We start from the raw sequence: 23982 nt of genomic DNA on the forward strand, positions 1-23982 counted from the left end.
GCTGCTCTACCCTAACCAGCGCTTAGCAAGATTTCAAATGCTTTTCCAAGTCTATTTAGACTTTAGAATTCGTATCGAAAAATTCTTATCAATGTCCAACAAGTCTTATTGTAGACTTTCGATATTTATTTAACTTCCTAATACTGATAGTTTCAAGGTTATTGAGCATTTCATAGTTGTTTTTGCTTCAACATTCTTGATTTTTTAGATTAGGTTTTCTCGTTGATTCATGCGTGGGTCAACTCATGATATTGACGCTCTCGCTAATATAATCATTAATATTAACATTGCATGTGTTTTCAGCAAGAAAATAATGTTTATTTTATTCGATTCATTTTCTATGGTTTAATCGACAATGTCTAACCATTTTTTAAACTTTCAACATTATCTAGAAAGAATAATTTTCGTTCACTTATGTCCTAAGTACAATGTTGATTGTTTTTCTGAAACTTTATTTTAGGCAATGCAAAAATCATAAGCGTAAATTTTCTTTTATCTTTCATATATCGAATTATACTACTACGCACCTAATTTATGTGCATCTAGTATATATTTTTCATATATAAATTTTTATTGATTTAATGCATTGATTATTTTATGATATTATTTAAATGATTTTCTATAAATTATTATAAAACTCATATGTGTCTATTTATCATTAGCAAAATGAGATAGAGGAAGTCACTTTTAGAAAAAAATTATAAAATATTACATTCCCTAACATCGTCTACCTTATTTCTGTTATTATGATCACATGCATCATTAATGAAATAACAATAAATAGTACGAAATAAACCATATTTAAGATATTTTCTTAATGACATGCATATAATCCTTTTCTAAGTGAAAGAATCTTTTCATTAAATAACTAATTATTATATTACTTAGATTATTTTCATAAGTGACAATTCATATGTATTTTCTTTAGAATGCGTTTATAATCGTGTAAAGCCAAATATAGCAATAAACTTATGAAACATTACTTTTTTCCAAACCAATGAGATGTTACCTCTCTCATGTTTTCCGTAATGGGGGTTTTTCCAATTTCTAACGCGTCATTTTCTCCATCAGCTGCATTCCTTGCTTCCCTTGCTTCAAATGGGCTTTTTGGATTTTTGCGACCTTGTGTAGCCATGGATGTTAGGTGAAATTGATGTGGTAGTTCAAGGACAGTTGGTAGTCATCCAGAAAGATTTTGCCAGCATTTTGCTTAGCAATATGGCTGTATGGTAGGAAGGTGTAACAGGGAGTAGAGAAAATGAAAATGAGGTAAAAGAGGGGTATTTTCCTCCTTCACAGCTCAAGCTACAATGAAAAAGAGAAGTAGAGAAAATTTTCTATCATCAGGAGGTCTTCCTTCTTGCTTTCTTTGTGAAGGAGAGGGAGTGCATTTATAGCCATGAGGGGGAGCATGCAGTCGACTCATTCTTTTGGCTACTTTTCAAGAGCTAAGTGAGCTTGATTAAAAATGCATTTTGATTGCCTACCTATTGGATGGTGGCATGGGGATGATTTTTAAATGCCTTGTCTCCCTCCAAGAGTCAAAAACGTCATGAATTTTAGCCTATTTTTTCCAAAACGTATTTTTTTCTTCAAAACTACTTCATGTGGTGGTTTTTGGCCAAGTTACCTCATGACTTATCTAGTTTATAAAATCATGTTATACTATTTGATACTTAAGTTACTCAATATCATGCTTGTTCTTGGGTGTTTTTCATATACCAATTAAGGCTTTTGGGATTTATCTTGCAGTTATAAAATCAATGAGATCTTTGACGCATTAAATGAAATCGGGAATGCTAAATCAAATACAATGTGGAAAATTTTATGATCAATCCATCGTAATATTATTTACGAGGCGTCTTTGCTTTTTGTTGGCTGGGAACATTGAGGAGGCATCTTTTGGTGTCGGATTATGGAATTGATTTAATGCAAGACTCAGTATTAAAAAAATTACGTTCGATCACTTATGTGATAGCTCGATGTGTAATGTTTAAAATGTCTCAAGCCCGAATTCATTTCTTGATATGAAGTGTTATGGCGGGAATATTACATATCCCAAGAGAAGACCAACAACTCCTCTATGTGAAAGGGAAGAAGAGCATAGTTTGTGACTTTTGTAAGAAAACTGGGCATATTGAGAAGTTTTTCCATGCTAAGAAAAGGTTTCAAAGAGCATATCTTGCAACGGTCGAAGAAGATGAAGATAACCATAGATGATTTTAGTGGCTATATGTCACCAAATGGCTATACTTTTATTTTTTCAAAACTCGAGTAGGTTGAGTTATAACTCTAAGTTTTTTTTATTCGCCAACATTTCTAAGGTATACCTAGTTTTTGAAGCTCTTTCGCCATTCACATGAAACAAATATTGAAAGAAATATATTAAATTTGCCATAGTATTTATAAGTTATGGGATATATATAGAAACATTTGCCACATGACATATGTACTCATACACATAGTACGTACATAGACACGTGTCACATACTACTTATCCTTGCTCCTTCTTTACATACTCATACACATGACTCATACACACCCCTCCGCACACACACATTACTCAGCATTATATCTACTCTTATATTCATACATACATATACACAATTCTTAGAACCAAAAGGTTTGAGGTACTCATGGTCTAATAACTTGAGCTAGTCAAATCTTTGAATCACGCATCTTGAAAAGTTGCAAAGCAAGATAGAGCTCTACCTAAAACCCATAAATGCTAAGGGACTTTCCCTCTTCATAGACTTGAGCACAAATAAAACCTCCCTTTCAATGAATGGTTTATCCAAGAGCAAGCCAATTTCAGCAAGGTGCCAAGGACTCTCTTCATTTCCACATCCAAGATTTTGGCAACACACTGGGACCAAATCAACAAAACTCTTGGGCTCAACTTTGGCTAGCATTGAGAGATGCTTGTGGAAAACATTAGCATGTCCTAGTCATCGATAAAGGTGCATCTATTTTTGTCCTAAATAAATGTGATAGTCTCAAGAGAGGCTAAATGTGCACCTTTACTGAAGAGAGACTATCACATTTATTTAGGATGAAAATAGATGCATCTTTATTGATGACTAGGATATGCTAATGTTTTCCACAAGCATCTCTTAGTGCTAGCCAAAGTTGAGCCCAAGAGTGTTGTTGATTGGATTTCCACTCTAGGACCAATCAACAACACTCTTGGGCTCAACTTCGGCTAGCACTGAGAGATGCTTGTGGAAAACATTAGCAAATCCTAGTCATCATCAGTAAAGGTGCATCTATTTTTAACTTAAATAAATGTGATAGTCTCTCTTTGATGCTTTGCTTTGAGAGAATTGAAGTAAAATTGATATGGAGCATCTCTCAGGAGGTCCCACATAACTTAGCAAGAGGATCTTGACGAAGGAAATTCGGTATTGTAGCCTCTATACTATGCCAAACTCCCTTCTGCCACAAAGTGAATGAGGTAAGGGCACCACCTAGTCATGGAAGAGCGGACTATGATGCTATGCAAGAGGGAGAGGAGCTTGTGAGGGAGAAGAGAGGAAAACTAAGATATATATATATATATATATATATATATATATATATATATATATATATAACTACAAAAAATAGATGAATAAATAAAGCTTAAGAGGGCACAAGAGATGGAGAACCCTCAAGACATAACCAATATACACAATATGGACACCAATAGCATGGGCTTATTACACTGTAGAGCATGCATAAGCTATAGTAAGGGAATGAACTGCATAAGCTCATAAGAGAGAATGGGGAAGTCTCAATAGGGCTGAAGAAGGCCTCTTGGCTCTCTCTTGCAAACTACAAAGGAGAAGGCCTCTTTATATAGGCCTTGAGGGTGTTTAGGGAGGAGATTAAGATAGAATAGGAATTAACATCACCAAAGCTGCATTAAGGTGGTTCCACCAATGTGGAAGCTCCATCTAGATGTTTTGTTGACCAATTTTGTACTTAATCAAGTTCCATCATAGGTGAGTTGTCTCCATTATCCCCCCCATAGCTTGAGTCCAAGAGCTCTCCTATAAAAAAATATAGAGAATCTTCATAAAATAAGATCATATCTAGCAATAATGGAGAGAGAGTAGTGAGAATTCATACATTACTACTACAATTAAGGATGATTTGAGGGTGATTTAGAAGGGGAATTCTAATGGTTTATTAGCTTGAGAGAGAGGAGAAGAGAGGGAAAAGGGTTGGGAGTCTAATGAATGATGTTTTATGGAAGTGTTAAGTGTGGGGAAGAAAGTGTGGGTGTGTATAAAATTGGGAGGTGGTCTCTACCGCAATTGGAAAAAGTTGGCGTCCACTATTTTGGCCATATCTCCTAATTTATAGCTCCCAATAATTATAAAAAAATACCAACAAAAATTTTAGCTCACGCGCTACAGTTTCATGTTGAAAAGTTTTTTTGGATCAGAGTGGAAGTATTTTAAAAAAATCTTACAAAATCATGTGCTTGATTTTTCTTCCACTATTGCTTCTAAGAAGGGTCCCATTTGTTTGAATTATCATAAGGCTTCAAAGCTATGACATTATGAGCCTCACATGCCCTTTGGATGGCACCAAATCCATTTCATGTCTTTTCTTTTCACATTACACATTTTCCCTTCACCTTCCTCCATTGATCTTTACTCTTCACTCCCCCTTAGTAAACTGGTTCATAAAATATTTCCATCCAGTGATTTCTTGGATTTCCCGAGAGATTGTTCCCACCCTTTTCTTTATTTCAAACCTCCAAATGTACAAAAAATCAACAAAGTATTAGAAAAATATTTTTTTGTGATTTTCTTGGATCATATAGCCCCCCCCAACCTGGCTAGAGGTATTTATGCCTCTAGACACTCTTTGGTATCTTGAGTTGACTCCATCCTAATGTGATAGGGTTTTAAGTGCCATCCATTTACCCTGGTCTTGTGTACTTTTCCCTCAATGTCTTGAAGTTTTTAGGAGCCATTGTTGAATTTTTTTGTGTCCCAAAACGGTCTCTCCCATCAGTAGAGAAACTTGCCATCCTTTCTTTTATCAAAGCGATTGTCATATCGAAGCAGTAACGATCCCTCCTTGATGTTTTTATCTATTAGCTTCTTGTTGAACTTTTCTCTACGCTTCTCAGCTTCCTGGGAGTAGTAGTTGATGGCTTCTTCATGATCCAATTGTAGCCTCTCTAGGTCCAGTAATCTTTGATGTAACTTCTCCTTTTGAGAGCCTATTGTGCCACCTAATATCCGAAGGCTAGCTAATTTCACCTCAATAGGCAAAAGAGCCTCTTGTCCATAAACTAGATGAAAAGGTGTGAACCCTTACATGGTTTTGAAGGAGGTTCTGTAAGCCCATAGAGCTCCACTAAGGTGCTTGTCCCAATCCCGGGGCCTTGAATGTAACTGTTTGCTGATGATTTTACAAATCATTCCATTTATCTTCTCCACCAATCCATTGCATTGAGGGTAGTAAGGGGTAGAGTGTCATCGTTGAATATTTAGCTTTTGCATGAGTTCACCCACCACATTAGCTCTAAACCCTGGTCCTCTATCTGATAGTATTTCAAGAGGGGTACCAAGCCTACAACAAATGTGGTCAAAGATTAATTTACTCACTTCCTTAGCAGTGATTCTTCTAGTTGGCATATCCTCGGCCCATCTAGTCATGTAATCTACCCCCATGATAATATACTCTTTTCCTGATTGAGTGTGTGGTAGAGGTCCCATGGCATCAATTTCCTACTTCTCAAAGGGTCCATAGACCTTGATTGGGGTTTGGGGTTCTGCTATGAGCCGTCGTGGTCCTGATTTCTGATATTCTTTACATATCTGACACCAATATTTGACATCTCGGTGTAGACTGGGCCAAGTAAAGTCGGCTTGTAGAACCTTTCTACTTGTGATGTCGTGTGCAAAGTGGCCTCCACACACATCATCATGGCAAGCTTTTAAGTTTTCTTCAATTTTCCACTTTGAAGGCACTTTCCTAAGCACACCATCCTTACCAAGACAATACAAACTATCATTTACCATGTGATATCTTGTAGCCTTCTGAGCTAGCTACTGTCTTTCTCCCTTAGTCAGGTGTTTGGGAGCTTCTCCTTGCTCTAAGAGGTGTAGAATATCTTCTAAGTCTTCCTTGCCTTGCTGAAGTGGGGGTTTGATAGCCACTGCTCCCACCATTGACTCATTCAGCTTTGATGATGCTAGATGGTCGGCATCCTTGTTCTGGTCTCTTGGCACATGATGTACTTGTGCCTCCCTAAATCTTCTCATAAGAGATTTGGCCTCTCTCATTTTACTAGAGAGGTTTGTATTTTTGCATGCCCATGTACCTTACATCTGCCTTACCAATAGCACGAAGTCTCCAAAATCATTCAACCTCTCGATTGAATTACTAAGACACCAACAAAGACCATGAATTAAAGCTTCATATTCTGCCTCATTGTTAGAGTGGACACCTTCCAAGATGATTCCTTCACCATAGATTTTCTCTCCTAAAGGAGAGAAAACAACAATACTTGCGGCTGTCTTATCCTTAGTTCTCTTGTATGCACCATCAAAGTAGATGCTATAAGCATCTACAAGAGTCTTTATGGATGGGGGTGTTGGAAGGTCCTTTCTTTTCGCCCTGAGATTTTTCTCATAGCACCTGTTTGTTAAAATATCAACTAGGCATGCTTGAGTTGTTTTTTCAACCTGCACTGTATAATCAAACTCTTGAAGCGGACCACCCACTTTGCTATTTTTTTAGAGATTTCCATATGTTGTAGTGCATAGGGAAACATATCCTCCACAGTGATGATCACAAACCTCTTTGGAAGCAAATATGGCCGAAATTTGGTTATTGCAAACATGAGGGCCACTAGTTGTTCCATGGAGGTGTAAGCCTTCTCTGAGGCTTTCATGAGGTGGCTGACAAAATACACAGGCCTCATGAAGGATGTTTTTGGATATTTTTGTAGGAGAGAAGCACCAATGGCCTCTTCTCGCACGCTAGGGTTTACAAAGAATTTTTCTTCCCAACAAGGTTGGAGGATTGTAGGAAGTGACCCCAACATTTTCTTTATCTCCTTAAAATCTCCTTCACTTTGTTCACTCCATACAAGTGTTTCTTGGAGTGTCAGTTGCTACAAGGGATATATGGCCTGAGAGAGTAAGTGTATAAATCTACCCAAATATCTTAGCTTTTGTAAGAAGGAGACTAATTGTTTGATGAAGGTCGGGGAAGGTAGAGCTAGCAATGTTTCTACATTTTTTGGATCTACCTCAATTCCTTCAATTGACACTACATGCCCTAGTAGTGTAACCTTGCTTTTCCCAATGTGACATTTATCCTTATTTAGTTGTCCACCCAACCTAGCTAAGCAAGTAAATCCTTCATCAACCTTGCGTAGATGTATGCTCCTTGAGCTGTAAATACAAAAGTCATCTATGAAAACCCTTATGGACTTACCAAAGTAAGGTTGGAAGACCATATTCATGAATCGTTGAAAGGTTGCTGGGGCATTTGTGAGACCAAATGGCATGACCCGAAAGGAAAAATAGTCCCATAGTGTGATGAAAGTGGTATTCTTTTGGTCCTCCTCTACAATGCGAATCTGGAAGTAGCCAGAGTAGCCATCACACACTGTATACCGTTCATGTCCCGCTACTTCATTCAGGATTTCATCCTGAAATGGGAGAGGGAAGTGGTCCCTCTTTGTTGCAGCATTTAGTGGCTTGTAATCTATGCATACTTGCCACTTACCATTTTTCTTTGGCCTCACTACTACTGGGGAGACCCATTTTGAATCTTCCACTAGGTATATGAATCCTTCATTCAAGAGTCTCTTCACCTCTGTCAACAGTGCATCCTGTTGCACAACTCCCAGTCTTCTCAATCTTTGTACTATAGGTTTGCTTCCTTCTTTGAGTTGGATGTGATAATTCACTGCAGTGACACCTGTAATGTGAGTATATTCAGAAATAAACAATGATGCATGCTTCTTGAGAACATTCACATAACCCTCCCTTTCTTCATCCTTTATATCCTTGGATATCATCTTCTCTAGGCTAGCATCCCACATATCTTCTCCTTGGATTCTTGGGTTGTCTTCTGATGAGGTAGGTTCCTTTAAGGTGACGCCCATAACTTCGAGAGTGCTATCGCTCTCTCCACTTGAACTCTCTTCCTCCTCTACTGATGAGGAACATCCACTTGAGCTCCACTCATCGGCAGACGTTTCTAGTTCAAGGTTCTCTTGACGCCCACTCTTCAAGTTGTAAACCACCTTTTGATCATGGTCACCCACCTTACGTGGCCTCAACTCCAGATCCCCTGTTGCCCAATCTTGCCTAGCTGTGATGCGCATAAGCTAAGGTCTCCCTAGTATGAGGGGATAATCTTCTCCCTTTATTAAAACAGAAACTCTCAAAGCTTTCACTACATCCACACATGTGACCGTATCATTGTTGGCCATCTTTGCCCTAAAGGTTGAGGATTCCATTACTTCTAAGCCTAATTGATGCATAAGCTTTTCTATCATGACACAAACCTCTGCTTCATTAATCGATGTATGTTTTTTGAATCCATTGACCTTTGATTTGAGCCTCCACTAAAGGCACTATATCTTTGAGGCCATATGTCTTGATTGCACTAACCATTTTACCTTGCCTTGCCTTTGTGCTTACCATTTTTTACCATTGTCATCGTAGCTTTGGAGAGGCACGAAGTAGTTGTTGCCAAGTAATTTTTGGCCCTTGAGAACTCACATCTGCTATCAAATCATTAGGTTGCGTCCGAGAACCCAAAGGGAAGTCGGAGATATCAATTTCAAACCTTGTTCCGAGTCTTTCTCTTCTTCCCTTCATCTCTAGGTGCCCGTGATGTACTTGCCTCATTGATTGCTTCCTTGCTTGCCTTAGTTTGGGGACACGTACCCGACACGTATCCGCTTGATAGGCATGGTCTCTACTACATCTACCTTCATCTTACCTCTCGCTATTTCTTCTTGGAGCCTTCTATCCCTGACCACCTCCTCTATTTTTATGACATTAATATTTGGTTGAACAGTAGAGGTTTTAGCTTGAGCTTAAGGTGGTTATAAAATTGCAGGTCGTGACTGCTCTTGCTCTTGAGTCCTAGCACGAGGAGGGCTTACTTATTTTCAAGGACCTTTGGCAGGGTGATCATATCTTCTAGGGTGATGAAAATTGTACATGCCATGTCCATTTTCTCCACAGTTGTAACACATCTCCCTTGCTTGTCACCGCATTTGTGGTCAATTCCCATCATTCTCCTCGATAAGTCTTCTTGCACCTTGCATAAGATTCACTCTCAAACCCTCTAGTTGATTAGTAAGATTGTTTATTTGTTGGATCATGTCTTCTTGATCTCTAACAAGGCCTAGTGCATTAGATACATTTGGGGGAACTTGAGAGGCCTCCATAGTTGTGATGTTGTTTCCCAAAACTGCTTGGCTAGCTTGGGCTTGGTAGAGAAACTTTTGATTCCTTTTTCTAATGATTCTCAAAGCATCTTCAAAAGTATTTGAAAATTTCACCTTTACCTTCTCCTTGAGCAAGGGGTACAAACCTGAAATAAATCGATCCTTTTGAAGGTAGTTTGGAGCTCTCTCACCAGGATTTAGTGAGTCTCACCACTGCCCCCAAAGCTTCAAAACCCGTTTCTCATAAGTTGCATAACCATAAGGATCACTTTGATGAAGGGCCAAAAGCCGTTGCCATAACTCTTGAGTTGAGTTAGTTTGTTGAAATCTCTGCAAGAAAGCTGCCTTCAATTCCTCCCATTCAGCTCTTTGGGCCGGATTTAGAGTTTGGAACCACATTCTAGCTTCTTCCTTGAGCACCCAAGGAAAAGCCCTCAACTTTAATGCTTCATCATCCCTCTTAGAGACAAGGAAGGCCAACTCAAGGTTATCCAAAAAATCCATTGCATTTTTTCCATTGCGCCCAAAGAAGCTTGGAAATGACATGTTGCCTTAGTAGAGTACAAAGATGAATACGTCTAGACTTAAGTTGTATTTTATGAGGGGAAGGATGAATGGGTTCACAGATGCATTGATTTCAGCAAGACGTCTAGGCCCCAGTATGCTTCTAATAATGCCTTGGAATTTAAGCTTTGTGCTGGCTATAATATGTACAGTTTGCATAGCAAGAGGTTGGATTGGTCCATACAACTCGCGGTGATTCATGAGAAACCATTATAATAAAATAAAGACATGTACATTGAAGGATGCATTGTAGTCTAGCATTGGGAAGATTATAGGTTCTGGTGATACAAGAATCTCCCTTAATCTTTCAGCCTCAAAGTACATGACAAGATGCTGCTGGAAGAAAATCTTCCTACTGATGCATACATTAACTCGGATGTTTTGTACAGAGTGGAAGGTGTAAAAATTTGGGCCATTATTATTATTCATAAGTGGAGACTACTTAAGGGAGTAGAGGGAATGCACTTTCTTGAATTATAAAGGATTTTTCCCAAAGTGTTTCTTTCTAGAACCCACCAACTTTGGTATACAGAGAATTTGCTCACCAGTGATTGTTCTTGCCTTAGTGTGTCCATCCTCGGCGACATATATTTCATAAGGTGTGATGGCTACCTTTTCAACCACACCCAACCTTTGAGCTAGCAACAGTTGAAGGTAGTCTCCATACTTTGCACCTCTACAAAACTCCAAACCGTTCATGCATAGTTGTCCTCCTTTGATGTGGATTAGGCCAGAGAGAGAGAGGGATTTGATGATTTGGAGACGAGGACCTCCTAGAAGGGCCTTCACTTTGTTTGCAAAACACTCACCACAATTACGAGAACCTAGTAATTAATGGCAACATGATTTTTTCCATTGCGAGAGAATGGAATTTCTAAGGTGAACACCTTTTACCAGCATACGTGCCGTCATCTGATAGGCATACTTCCTTTCTTGGGCTTCCTTGGGAGACCATTGTGGGAGTCATGGACTTCGACCAGCTTCAAAAAGATTTGGTTAAGGTGTTGGAGAAGAGCCACTTGGAGCACTTGTTGTAGAGGATGCACCACTATGTGTTGTATCGTCCCTCATATATAGGTAGAGAATTGTGGATGAGAATGTCCTCAGTGGGGGCTCCGATTTATGACGTAGGAAATTTGGTATGGCAGCCTCTATACTATGACAAACTCCCTTTTGCCACAAAGTAAATGAGGTAAGGGCACCACCTAGTCATGGAAGAGCGGAGTAGGATGCTATGCAAGAGGGAGAGGAGCTTGTGAGGGAGAAGAGAGGAAAACTGAGAGAGAGAGAGAGAGAGAGAGAGAGAGAGAGAGAGAGAGAGAGAGAGAGAGAGAGAGAGAGAGAGAGAGAGAGAGAGAGAGAGAGAGAGAGAGAGAGTGGAGCCCCGAGAGGAACACCAAGGAAAATGAATTCTCTTGCAAGAAAATCTATCTTGTAACATCAACAAGCTTGTTTATCATGTTTCATATGATCACAATGAAGAAAAGAACACCAGGCACAACAAATCTTCATGCAGCATCATGTAGATCTCCCACGGATTTAATAGAATCAACCATATTCTTCAACATCTTCACAAAATCCATCAATAGAACAAAGAAAGCAAAGAAGTACACCATCTTTGAATGGAAATACATCACATAGTATTTATCTTCAATATCTTCATAGTCTTCTCTCTCAATCTCTCATATACAATCACTCTGTTTCAGTAGAACTGGCTATCTCTGACTCTCTCTCTCTCTCTCCATCAATAATACATCATATCCTCACTACAATCTCTCAAAAATCACTCTCAATAATCACTCTTAGGTCGTGGATACCCCTCCCAAGAGGTATGTCTGATATGAAGAGTCACCAGAGCCACTACAGTGTCCTTTCATAGCTCACTACTATCACTTCACTCTAATCTTCACTTGAGTCTTCAGCAGTTACTTCTTCCACTTCTTTCAGCTCTTTTGCACTTGTATTCACCTCTTTCCAAGGCTAGAAAACTTTCCCAAGCTACACTCTCATCCACCAGAACACATACAGAAGCATACAAAACAGTCACAGAACAGTACCAGAACAGCTACAGTACAGAACAGAACAGAAACAGAACAGAAGCAGAAGCTCTACAGAAAACCTACAGAAGGTTACAGAAGATTATCAAAACTACATAACTCATTCTCAAATCATTCCAAACTCTCACAAACCATTCAATAAGCTTTCACAAGATCTCATTCTTCATCAATCAATACTCCATCCCTCCTTACAGAAGACAATCAGAACAAAACAGACCAAAACAGAGCAAAATAGAAGGTATACAGAACCTATCAGAACCTATCACAGAACCATCAACAAACATCATGAACTTCCAAAACACAATCAATATCATCCAAAACATTCTCAAACCACTTCCAAATCAATCAATCATCTCATAAAATCAACCATTCAGCTCTCAAAAACAACAAAAATCAGCCAAAAAACAAGTCATTTCAACACTCAACATATCCCCACACTTAATAAGGAAGCGTCCTCGCGACCTAGGAAAAAGGGAATACAAGGGCATTGAAAAGCTCAACTTTGATCGTCAATATCTTTTCAAAAAGAATCCATCCACCACGACCCCAACTTATAACCTATTTCTGATAGAAAAATACAAAGAAAGGAAATCTCTTTATACATTAACACCTCTTATCAAACTAAAATCACAACAAATTTGTAAAGGATATAAAAGTTTGCTTCTTCTTCATCTGCATCTGCTTCAATTCTGCATCCACGACCCCATCACCACAAATCTCCAAAATGTAGCGCGTACACGAAATCCAATAGGAAACCACCACGTTCGTATGACATAAATAAACTCACAACACAAACACTAATACACAACACAACCATCTGAATGACTTCTTCAAAAAGAGAGTTTTGCATTAAAAGCTTCCACCATACATTGGAAAGGTATCAATGAAGATGATCCCTTTTAAAAGATTGATGTTGTCGGAATCGATCCATAGATAAGGATTCATCTACAAAGTTTTTAGGAGGATTTTGAAAAAATTGGAGACAGCACATCCTTTCCAACAGGACCAAGTATCTGCTAGGCAAACAAAGGGCATGAAAATACAATATCTCCAGTTGCTGGGAATCAATGCTAACATTGACATTCATGCACAACTTTGGAATAGGCTTGGAATCATTATGAGAGTGCCTATGCATATACGCCAGGTACCAAGCAAAGTGAGCAGTTAATCTCACTGAGGGATCTGCAGACTGGGAATACTGCTGAGCAAAATGAACATAGTTTTGATAAGCTTGACTGGAAGCTGTCCATTCTCCTGGAATTACTGGCCAATTAATCTGCGGTCCTGTAAGGCAATCATCCGAACTCCATCCCCTTCTTTTGGAAATCTGATTATCAAACCCGTCACAGTCACTAACCAACTGAGGTGGTTGAGATATGGAAGTGTTAGGAGAGGGTAGTGGAATAAGGGAAAGTGGATGAAGGGAAGGATAGGAAAAATCATAAAAGGAAGAAAAGGTTAAAGAAGGAGTGGCAGAAATTTGTAAGGAATCACTAAGGAACGGTGTTAACTGATAAATAGGAAATGTGGAGGGTACATTAATGGAGGGAGAAGGACAAGGCGGAGAAGGGGAAAATACCCTATCCTCAATAAAGGAACAGTATGTAAAAATGGAAATTTGAGGGAAAGATGAAGGTTGGAAAAGAAGGGGTAAAATAATGGTGGAATTAGATTGACAAAGGGAAAGATATATAGCATAGCGGTGAGCCATTTGTTGGTAATAGAGGAGGGTAGGAACAGAAGGTCCTAAGAGAGATCGTCGATGATAAGCATCAAAGAAGGTAGCATCAAATGGATTATATTTTAAAAGATAGGCTAAGAGATCCATCCTCAGTTGGTTAGTACTCTGGGCAAAGGTAGGAGCTGTGTTTTGTCTTTGATTTAGGACCACCGAATCAATCATGGGATGCCACGAATTATCATGACAATCAGCTACTTTGGAGGAATAACTTTGGAACATGTCAGCTATGCGCAACTCCAAATGATTGACATACAAAACAGCCTGTAAGACCACATCCCCCACATACCATGCCATATCTACCTCATCTGGAATTAACAAGTCTCCTCGGAGATACATGTACGACATCAACATGGTATCTGGTGTGACAGAATCTTCAAAGACCATCCTGACTACCTCTGTCAACAACTCAGCAGACCAAGCCCCACTCTAGCCATCCTCTGGAAAAGTAAATCCATCGTGGAAAGCTTCATGTAGAAGACCAACTTCTGTAAGTGGTAGTGGACAAAGAAAGAATGGTCTGGTAAAACATATTCCTGAAATTGCTCAAAGGTAGACCATAATAAGTCCATTCTGGACTGCAATCTTTCCACTTTATCTTGGAATAGAGGGCACAAAGTAGCCTGTCTCTGAAGAGCAGCCAAGTCCTGCTGTGAAAGAGAAGGAATTAATGGAACAGGAGGGCTGGGAGGAACAGAGCGGGACTTTGCAAGTTGATCTTGCAACTACTGGATTTGGGAGGCTTGGTTGGCCACTGTGTCATTAGCCATCTGTAAAGCTGAAAGCTTGTCATCTAAGATAGCGTGGAATTCCTTCGCTTCTCTGGACATCCTCTCCTTCTCCTCTGAAAGGCTAGTAACCTGGGATTGAGCCTCGAATAACTGGGTCTTCAATGAAGAAATCTCATCGCTTTGGGTGGCCACCAGTTGGGTTTGTTGTTCCATTTGCTTAAATAAATCTGCTAGGGTATCCTTAGCAGAAGCTAACTCAAATGTTGCCTTATGCAACTGGTCTTTAGACTGCATGAGCTCCTCATAAAAAGATGCGTACAGCTGTTGAACACAGGCTGTCACTGACAACTCAATGGAGCTTTGAATATCCTTGCAGAGGAAAGGAATGGCATCTCCTGAAACTAGATTTTTCAGAGAGGGAACTGAGATGTCTAATGATCCTTCTCGATGTGCTCTGAACAGGTTATTACAAGTGAGATACCCAGGGAGTTCACTGCCAGAAGTAGCAGGGATAGGCACTGAGGGAAGTACAGCAGGGGCTTTATCCGCTACCCTCTTCAAGCGTTTGCGCTGTATGACCAGGGGAGGCGGAGAATCATCATCCTCTATGTCAATGGGTGCTGACTCTTCTGAAGGTGGAGGAGGAGGTACTGGATCTGATGGAGGAGGTGGAGGCACAGTCTTCTGTAAACCTGAATATGTCAAGAAGGCAGACAAATATGATCCATATGTAACATTGGTAACATTACCCCTGGTGACTTTAACAAAATGCTGATCCATTTTAGTGAGGAGGTATGTGCTCCAATCAATAGCAACTCCTTTCAGCACCATCCTGGAAGCTGTGAAAAGCTCTTTGGACAAATAGTGGGATGGCGTTTTGGCAGGCATAAATCTGTCCTGAAGGAACTGACACATCGTCTTCCATACGGGATCAGTGATCATAGAAAAGGAAACTCCTGAAGAGTTTATCACCTTCTTAACATCAAGGATTTCCCTTGTCTGCTTCTGCAACAGCTTTAGAATCTCTTCATTAGAGAAGAGCTGACGAGAGGTAACAAAAGGTTCACCTTTGGAGGGTAGAGACAGAGCCTTCCCTAAGCCTCGAGGTGTCAAAGTCATAGACATTCCTTGGACTACGCCTGTCTTCTTGCTGTAAGAGGCCAGAAACCCATCACATAACGACGGATCCTCTGGAAGTAGGGGAAAAGGAGTAGCCACAAAAGCAGCAAGGCCCGCCTTCGTGAGGGGCTCAAAAGTAAGTAGGGAAGAGTAATCCCGACTAACTAGTGGGACGTACTGGATAGGGGGAGGAGCATGAGAAGGCGCCATTCAGATGGTTACACACACACCACAAACACAGACAATCAAGGAGAATGCCTGCAAAGCAATAGACAAAAAACCAAGAATAAGAGAATAACCAATAAAACGTGACAGGACCAACTAACCCCAAGCAAACCACATCCTAGAAAAAATTTGACATGACCGTGAGACAAATGCGACCGAAAGCTTCATGCGATGCATCAGACAAACACCCTGAACCCCGTATCAGGCAACAAAAGAAAAAAACATTGCATACCGTACCCGTAACCGTAACTAAGACAAGAAACCAAAACAATACCATATCCGACACATATCAATACGATATCTGTGATAAACCAAGACTGGACCATGGAAAATAACACTAATGACTGCGCATACCCATCCCTCGAAACGGTTCATTAAAAAGGGGAAGTAAGTGCAGTGAGGGGGAATTAATTTAATGAAGAGTTAATTTTAATAAATTATTAAAATGGGTGAAGTTTTATTAGGTGATAAACCTTAGCAAGAAAACGACGGTTCCTTATTATAAATTAAATTACCAATTATTAGGTTAAAACGATGCTTTTATTCGATTCCCGGACTTCGATTCCCGACTGGGTCTCTAAATGCAATTCATTGATTACAAATTAAGGTGATGTGGAGCGCTTTTTTGCCAGCGCATGCTCATGTGACGGCTGGTTCGTTTTAATTAAAAATTAAAGTGCCTCTTTAGCGCACGTAGCGCGTGCGAAGTGAACGGCTGGTTTATTTTAATTAAAAAGAATGTGTGTGTTTAGCGCGAATGCGCGTGGAAACTGTGGGTGAATTAAAGGGTTCATGTTAACAATTAATTTGTGATTAAGGGGGAAATAAAAATAAATAAAGCACATAAAATAAATACCTGGAAGGGGTGTGTATGTAATGCAGAAATGCGCACGGAAGAGTCCCCCAAAAGAAGTGAATCTAGTAAGGAAAAAGTAAAGATCACTGATGAAACAACAACGACAACACCTTAGCGGATGGGTTAATGTGGTGTTTGTGGGTTTTTGATTTTTATTTTTATTTTTATGTTTATTTTTTATTTTTTATTTTTTTGTTGTGTTAAGTTGGGATTATTTATGGTTGAATAAATGGAAAATGAGCAAGGGAGGTGAGGGGGATTTTTGATAATTTTTTTAGAATTTTTTAAAGAATTTTGTACTATTTTTAAATGAATTTTCTACATTTATTGGCAATTTGGGGGTTAAATGAGGAAATATTGAATTTTCAGAAATTTTAGGGTGAGTAATTTCCAGCGGAAAAATTCCCAAAAATGGGCAAAAAGCAAAAAGGAATTTTTAGAAATTTTTTGAAATTTTTTTAATGGAAAAATTAAGTGAGAAATTAATTAAATCACATAAAGCATGTTAATCAAATAAGTCATTTAGAAATAAGTCAGGTAAGTCTGGTTAGTGTGGGTAAGTCATGTTAGTCTACCTAAATCAAGTCAGGTTAGGTTAGTCAGGTTAGGTTAGTCAGGGTAGGTTTAAGGGTAGTTAGAACTAACCTAACTAAGGTTAAATCAACTAACCTAACTAAGGTTAGTAAGAACTAACTAGGGTTAGTAACAACTAACTAAGGTTAGATTAGTTAGCTAGGGTTAGTCAGGGTAACTAACCTGGGTTAGTGAGGAAGGAGGTGGTGGAAGAGTAGGAGGAGGAGGAAGGGGAGGTGGATGGTGGCAGCGGCGGGGGAACGCGGCGGGCGGCGTCTGACTGCGTGGCGGCGGCGTTTGGACACGGCGGCGGTGAGAGGCGGGAGGAGGGACAGCGTCGTCCTGTAGGAGGCGGCGATCCGGGGAGCGGGGCGGCGTCTGACTGCGTGGCGGCTCCTGGGCGGCGACCTGCGTGGCGGCTGGCGGCGTCTGGAGGGAGTGCGACGGCTGCTGCCTGGAGGAAGTGCGACGGCGGCGGTCTGGAGGAGTGCGGCGGCTGCTGGAGGAGGCGCCGTGGAGGGCTGGAGGCGGCGCGTCTGGACACGGCGGCCGCGAGAGGCGGGAGGAGGGACAGCCGGAGTAAAAAGGAGGAAGGGCGGAGGAGGAAGACTGCGGGGGGAGGAGAAAGAGGAGGGGGGAGAGGGAAGGGAGGGAAGATGGAGGGGGCGAGGAGGAAGACGACGGGGGGAGGGAGGGAAGAAGAGGGAGGAAAAGAGGGAAGGGAGGGACGCAGGGAGAGGGGAGGGGGAAGGAGGTGGTTGGGGGTCGGGTGGTTAGGGGGGAAGGGGTGGGCAGGGCAATGGGCGGGCAGGTTGGGTGGGCAGGGGTCCCAAGGGGGGTGGACATGGACAAGGGTAGGGTAGGGTAAGGGGTGGGCAGGGGGAAATGGGTGCGTACCCCCGTCCCGCGCACATGCGCGGGGCGGGGTAAAAAAATTTGCCAGGACGGGATTGAAATGACGCTGGGATGACGGTATGGGTGATGCGGACACGACCAGGACACGTGGAGACGCATAAAATTGAAAAAGGGCGCGTGCACGCGCAAAACGGGCGCGCGAATACACGTAAAAATAAAGAAAAATTAATAACTCCCAATCCGGACGTCAAAACGAAATAGCGTAAAAACAAAAAATGGGCAGGACAACAGGGGGAAAAGAAGGAAAATACGGGACAGGGGTTCCGGGGGGGGAAAGGACGGTCACGTGCAAAAAACACAAAAAACGAACCAAAAAAGGCAATTAAAAATTAATATCGAAAGATCCGTGCATCGGAACGAGGTGCAGAAAAAAGGAAAACTGTGCAGAAAGATGTGCCCGACAATTCTATCACATCAAAACATAATTCCGATGGAGATAAGACGCGTTCACATGGGAAAAACCCAAAAAACAAACCCGAAAATGGGATCGGAAATTAATATCGGACGAAGCGTTCACCGGAATGACATGCAGTATGAAGGAAAAATGTCCGCAAAAAGGAGTGGCACAGGGGTATCACGTTAAACCGCAGTTCCGGTGGAAGTAGGAGGGGTTCACATGTGAAAAACACCAAAAATACTCCCGAAAACACATGTAAAAATTAATAATAAAAAATACAGAAGTCGAAAGAGGGTGGAGGAAAAAGGAAAAAGGTAGGGGGAGGCACAGGGGACACGGCTGTCAAATCAAATTGGAATTCCGATGCAAATAGGGCAGGTTCACATGGAAAAATGTCAAAAATACGCACGAAAAAGGTGTAAAAAACCGGAAAATGAATATTGGACAAACCATGTAGCAGAATGATGCGGAATAAAAAGGAAAAATGTCAGGGGGAAAGTGGTGGTCAGGGCTATGACATCAGAGCATGGTTTCGAAGCAAGAAAAGTGCGTTCACATGGAAAACCGGCGAAATTACGCAAAATGCTTCACAAATTAATAACGCAAAAACCGTGCACCGGAATAAGGGTAGGTAAAAAGGAAAAATGATCAGTTCAAAGGGAGGAACAGGCCTATGAGGTTGGATTGGGACTTTGGTGAACGTAGGGTGCATTCACATGGAAGGACCTCAAAATCAGGGAATGAAGGAAAACTGCAGGGGAACAGCCCATATGCAGAAGGGTATGCAATGTAGACGCGCAGGGACGCGTCCCCACACTTAAGACCTTAACGGATAGGGTTAACCGAACAACAGGGACCTAGGACCACGCCATAGACCATCCACTAACGTCCCCACACTTAAAACATGAACGTCACGAAGAACCCAAAGTGTAGGGTTAGAAAAACTTGGCCCATTTTGTTGAGGATCAAAGTAAAGGTGAGTGTCGATGGCACGTCCAGTGTTGTTATCGGCGTCTGGAGGGACCAAGGCATCTTTACAGCACACGTCCGTCATGGCACGGACCACGCGGCAGCACCCAGGGAGGTAGCTGGTTGAAGGAATCGCAGGAAATTCGTCGACGATGAGGGATATTGCACTCAACTCACAATCACTCAATTGAAATGAAAGAACAGTCACTCGCCCCATGACTAATATCACTCGAGAAAGAATGATTAAAACCCATATCTCATACCCGGTTGAGGAATCGACAAGGGGGGAATGGTGCAGAAGGAGTATGCCAGGGTGCATAGTTGATGGTGCAGTAGTGCGTCCAACCCGTCTGGCATAAGTGCAAGGAGGAAGGCAAGGGAGCCTTATGGTGCAATGTACAGAACAGGGTGACGTGTCTTGTGATGACGGTAAAGACCCATCCCGTGGGTGCACAGGGAAAGTGGAACATACCTGACTCCAAGTGTCGTAACGTCCCTCAAACGCACCTCTTGGTAAGTGATTTGAAGAAACTCCAGTCAAACTCAACCCACCCTCTGTCTCACTCTCTATTGATAGATACAGGAGGGCAGCCTTTTCCTGAAACCCATTGATATAATCCTCACAGTCACTTGTGCAAAGGTTGTATGCCTTGTGCGCATTTGATGGTGCAACTGTGCATCCCGCCCTGTGCCGGCATACGGTGCGAGAAGGAAGGCCAGGGAGCCTTATGGTGCAGTGCACAGAAACAAATTGTGCTTTGTGCATTGAGAGGCCCATCCCGTGCGTGCAACATTTCATTCACACTACTCACCTCTCATTTGATTTGAAGGGAAAAGACTGGTCTCTCGCCCCACCCTCTGTCTCACGCTCTGTTGATAGATACAGAGGGCAACCATACTCACTTCCCCATCCGGTTAGGATGAAAACTCACATCACTCGATTGTTTGTCGATGAAGATCGCGTCATCAGTTGTTGAAGAGGTGTACCCAGGGAGGTAGCCATCAAATCGAATATTGTATTGGACAGGAACATGTCGTCTGTAAGAGGACATGTAGACACTTTGCAAAGAGACCCATGACACAGCGTACCAAGGGAGGCAGCTTCGGAATTGGATCCTAGGGATATCAATTAATGAATCCATTTTCTGGACTGCTGGGTGTTACCACCTTTTCCACAGCCAGCCTCTCGCCCAAGGGTGTTTACCACCTTTTCTTGGAACGAGGCCTGCTATGACAGGGAATTGCTTCCTTTTCTCTCATAACAGATTTGTTTTGTTTTTTTTTTTTCTTCTTTGTTTTTTTTTTCTTTTTCTTATTTTCCCCTATTCCCGAGGGTGTTTCCACCTTTTCTCGAAGAATAGGTCGGCATGACAGGGACCTAAGTCCTTTTCTCCCATGACCGATATATATATATATTTTTTTTCTTTTTTTTTTTCAAATTGAGCAAGGGAATGGTAGAAAGACCATGTATCAAGACCAACCTCGCCACTGTCGCTGGTGGAAAATAGAGGATAAGAGATCAAGGCTGAAAAGGGGTTTTGAGGGGACAGAGGGTTGCGTCCACCTCATCAGAAGTGGCTGAAGAACGGCTATTAGAAGTAGCAGCATAAGAAGTACAATGCCTCGCCAATGAGGGAAAAGATCAAGTGTCCGTAATTGTCAAGATCCCCAAGGAGGGAAGTACTTCTTTAGGCGATATCCATTGATCAGAAAGGGATCATCAGAGGCATCAACAGTCTGTACTTGGACAGAACCATTAGGGTTGACGGCAAGTACCTTATAGGGGCCCATCCACCGCTGTTGAAGCTTGCCAGGAAACTTGCCAAAGCGTGAATCATAGGCTAGGACCAAATCACCTTCTTTAAACTCCTTGTGCTTGATGAAACTGTCATGGTAAGCCTTACGTCGAGCTTGCGTGGCTTCCATGCACTGTAGAGCCATCTTGCGAATTTCGTCCAAACATTCCAAGTGCAGGAGACGACGTTGCAGTGAATCATCATCCCCCAAACGCTCTTTGATAGCCACTCTCAAAGAGGGTAGTTCCAATTCAACAGGAAAAACAGCTTCTGTTCCATACACCAGCTGGAAGGGTGTCTGTCCTATTGCTGCTTTATGGGAGGTTCTATATGCTCAGAGGGCCTCCGTAAGTCGATCGTCCCAATCACGACGATGTGCGGCAATTGTTCTTGTCAGAATCGAGCAAAGGATGCGATTGGTGACTTCGACTTGGCCGTTGGCTCTGGGGTAATAAGGAGTGGACTTGCGATGGCGGATATTATACAACTCTGTCAACTCTTCCATGACTTTGTTGAGGAAATGAGTACCTCTGTCACTTACCAGCTCTAAGGGACTGCCAAAACGGGTAATGATATTCTCGTACATGAACAGGGCCACGCTGTTACCATCGTCCCGCTTTAGGGCTTTAGCTTCACACCACTTTGTAACATAATCCGTACATACGAGGATGTATCTGTTCTGTTTCCTTCTAGTAGGAGGATCGATCGGACCTACGAAGTCAATGCCCCACTTCTCAAACGGCTTTAAGGGAAGGATAGGTTGCAGTGGCATGGCACTTGTCTTCGTGGGTTTCCCCATTCTTTGACAAGCATCACATCTTTTACAGTAATCATAGGCATCCTTGTGAATGGTAGGCCACCAATATCCTGCTAGCAGAGCCTTCCTGGCTGTAGCTTCTCCTGCAAAGTGACCTCCGCATGGTTCGTCGTGGCAAGCCTTCAGAACAATCCCAATCTCATCTCCTGCAACACATCTTCTGAGCACTTCATCTTTGCCTTTCTTGTACAATGCACCGCCTAGCAGGGTGTAGGGGGCTGATTCTAGCATGAGCTTCTTCCTTTCCCGACTAGAAATACCAGGAGGGTACTGTTGGGTTGCCAGCAGATTGGCAATGTCTGCATACCAGGGAGTTACAGTTTCTACCAAGAATAGGAAAGCATCAGGGAGGTCTGGATCATCCTGCTCCTCGTCTGCAGTTTGTGGGATACGCGACAGATGATCAGCCAGAACATGGGAACGACCAGGCTTAGTAATCACCTCAAAGTCGAACTCCTGGAATAAAAGGAGCCATCTCATCATTCGTCCTTTCACATCTGCTTTGTTCATCAAGAAGGACAGGGCCTCATGATCCACATAAAATTTAAAGTGGGTGGATAGGAGGTAATGGCGAAACTTTTCCAGGGCAAACACCATTGCCAAGCACTCCAGCTCTGTCACTGTATAGTTCCGTTCCCTATCAGTGACTTTCCGGCTTGCATAATAGATCGGTTGATCCAATTTGGAGGAGCCCTTCTGGCATAGGACTACGCCTAAACCCTCAATAGATGCATCAGTGTGTACATGGAACTCTTTCGTCTAATCAGGAGGTTGCAGAATGGGTGCCTCTATCAGACACTGCTTCAGAGTGTGGAAGGCTTTGTCACATTCTTCCGTCCAAGTAAACTCTGCATCTTTCCTCAGAAGCTTGTGCAAGGAAGTTGCCTTTGTCGCAAAATGGGCTATAAACCTTCTGTAGTAATCCACATGGCCTAGGAATCCCCTCAACTGTTTGAGGTTGGTGGGTGCTGCCAGAGCTGCGATCTTTTCAATCTTTGCAAGGTCTGTTGATATCCCTTGTGCAGAGACAATGTGGCCCAACAGAACTCCAGAAGAGACCCCAAAGATGCACTTGTCGGGGTTGAGGGAAATCCCATACTCCCGGCATCGGTCAAAGCATTGTTCCAGGTGTTCCCAGTGTTCACGGATCAAACTATAGACACAGAAGTCATCCAAATATACTTCAATAAAGTCATGCAAATGATTTTGAAATGCAGCCATCATGACTCGTTGGAAAGTAGCAGGGGCATTGCATAGTCCAAATGGCATCACTCGGTAAGCGTAGGTCCCCCATTCTGTGGTGAAGGTTGTTTTGGATTGGTCTTCTTCCGCAATTTGGACTTGGTTATATCCGCTGAATCCATCCAGAAGAGAATAAAGCTCATGTCCTGCCACTGTGTCCAACAGTTGGTCTGTGAAAGGGATAGGAAAGTGATCCTTCTTTGTCTTGGAATTAAGCTTTCGAAAATCCACACATATTCGCAATTTGCCATTCTTCTTGGGTACAACCACGATGGGTGAAACCCATTTACTATTTGCCACTGGATAGATGAACTCGGCTTCCAGAAGCTTCAGCAGCTCTGCTTTCACCAATGTGGAATAATTCGGGTTCATTCGGCTCTGTCGTTGCCGTACTGGCTTGGCATCAGGCTCCAAGTCAATATGATGTTGACATATTGTGGGATCAATCCCTTTTAGGTCTTTGTAAGACCATGCAAACACGTCCAAATTTTCTTTCAACAAGTTGTACAAGGTTGACAACTCCTCTTCTGGGAGGCTGCTACCCACCTTCAAGTGGCGTTCA

The sequence above is a fragment of the Lygodium microphyllum genome, chromosome 14 (assembly GCF_053477565.2).
Source record: "Lygodium microphyllum isolate KBCC chromosome 14, Lygodium_microphyllum_v1.1.10, whole genome shotgun sequence".
Lineage (NCBI taxonomy): Eukaryota > Viridiplantae > Streptophyta > Polypodiopsida > Schizaeales > Lygodiaceae > Lygodium > Lygodium microphyllum.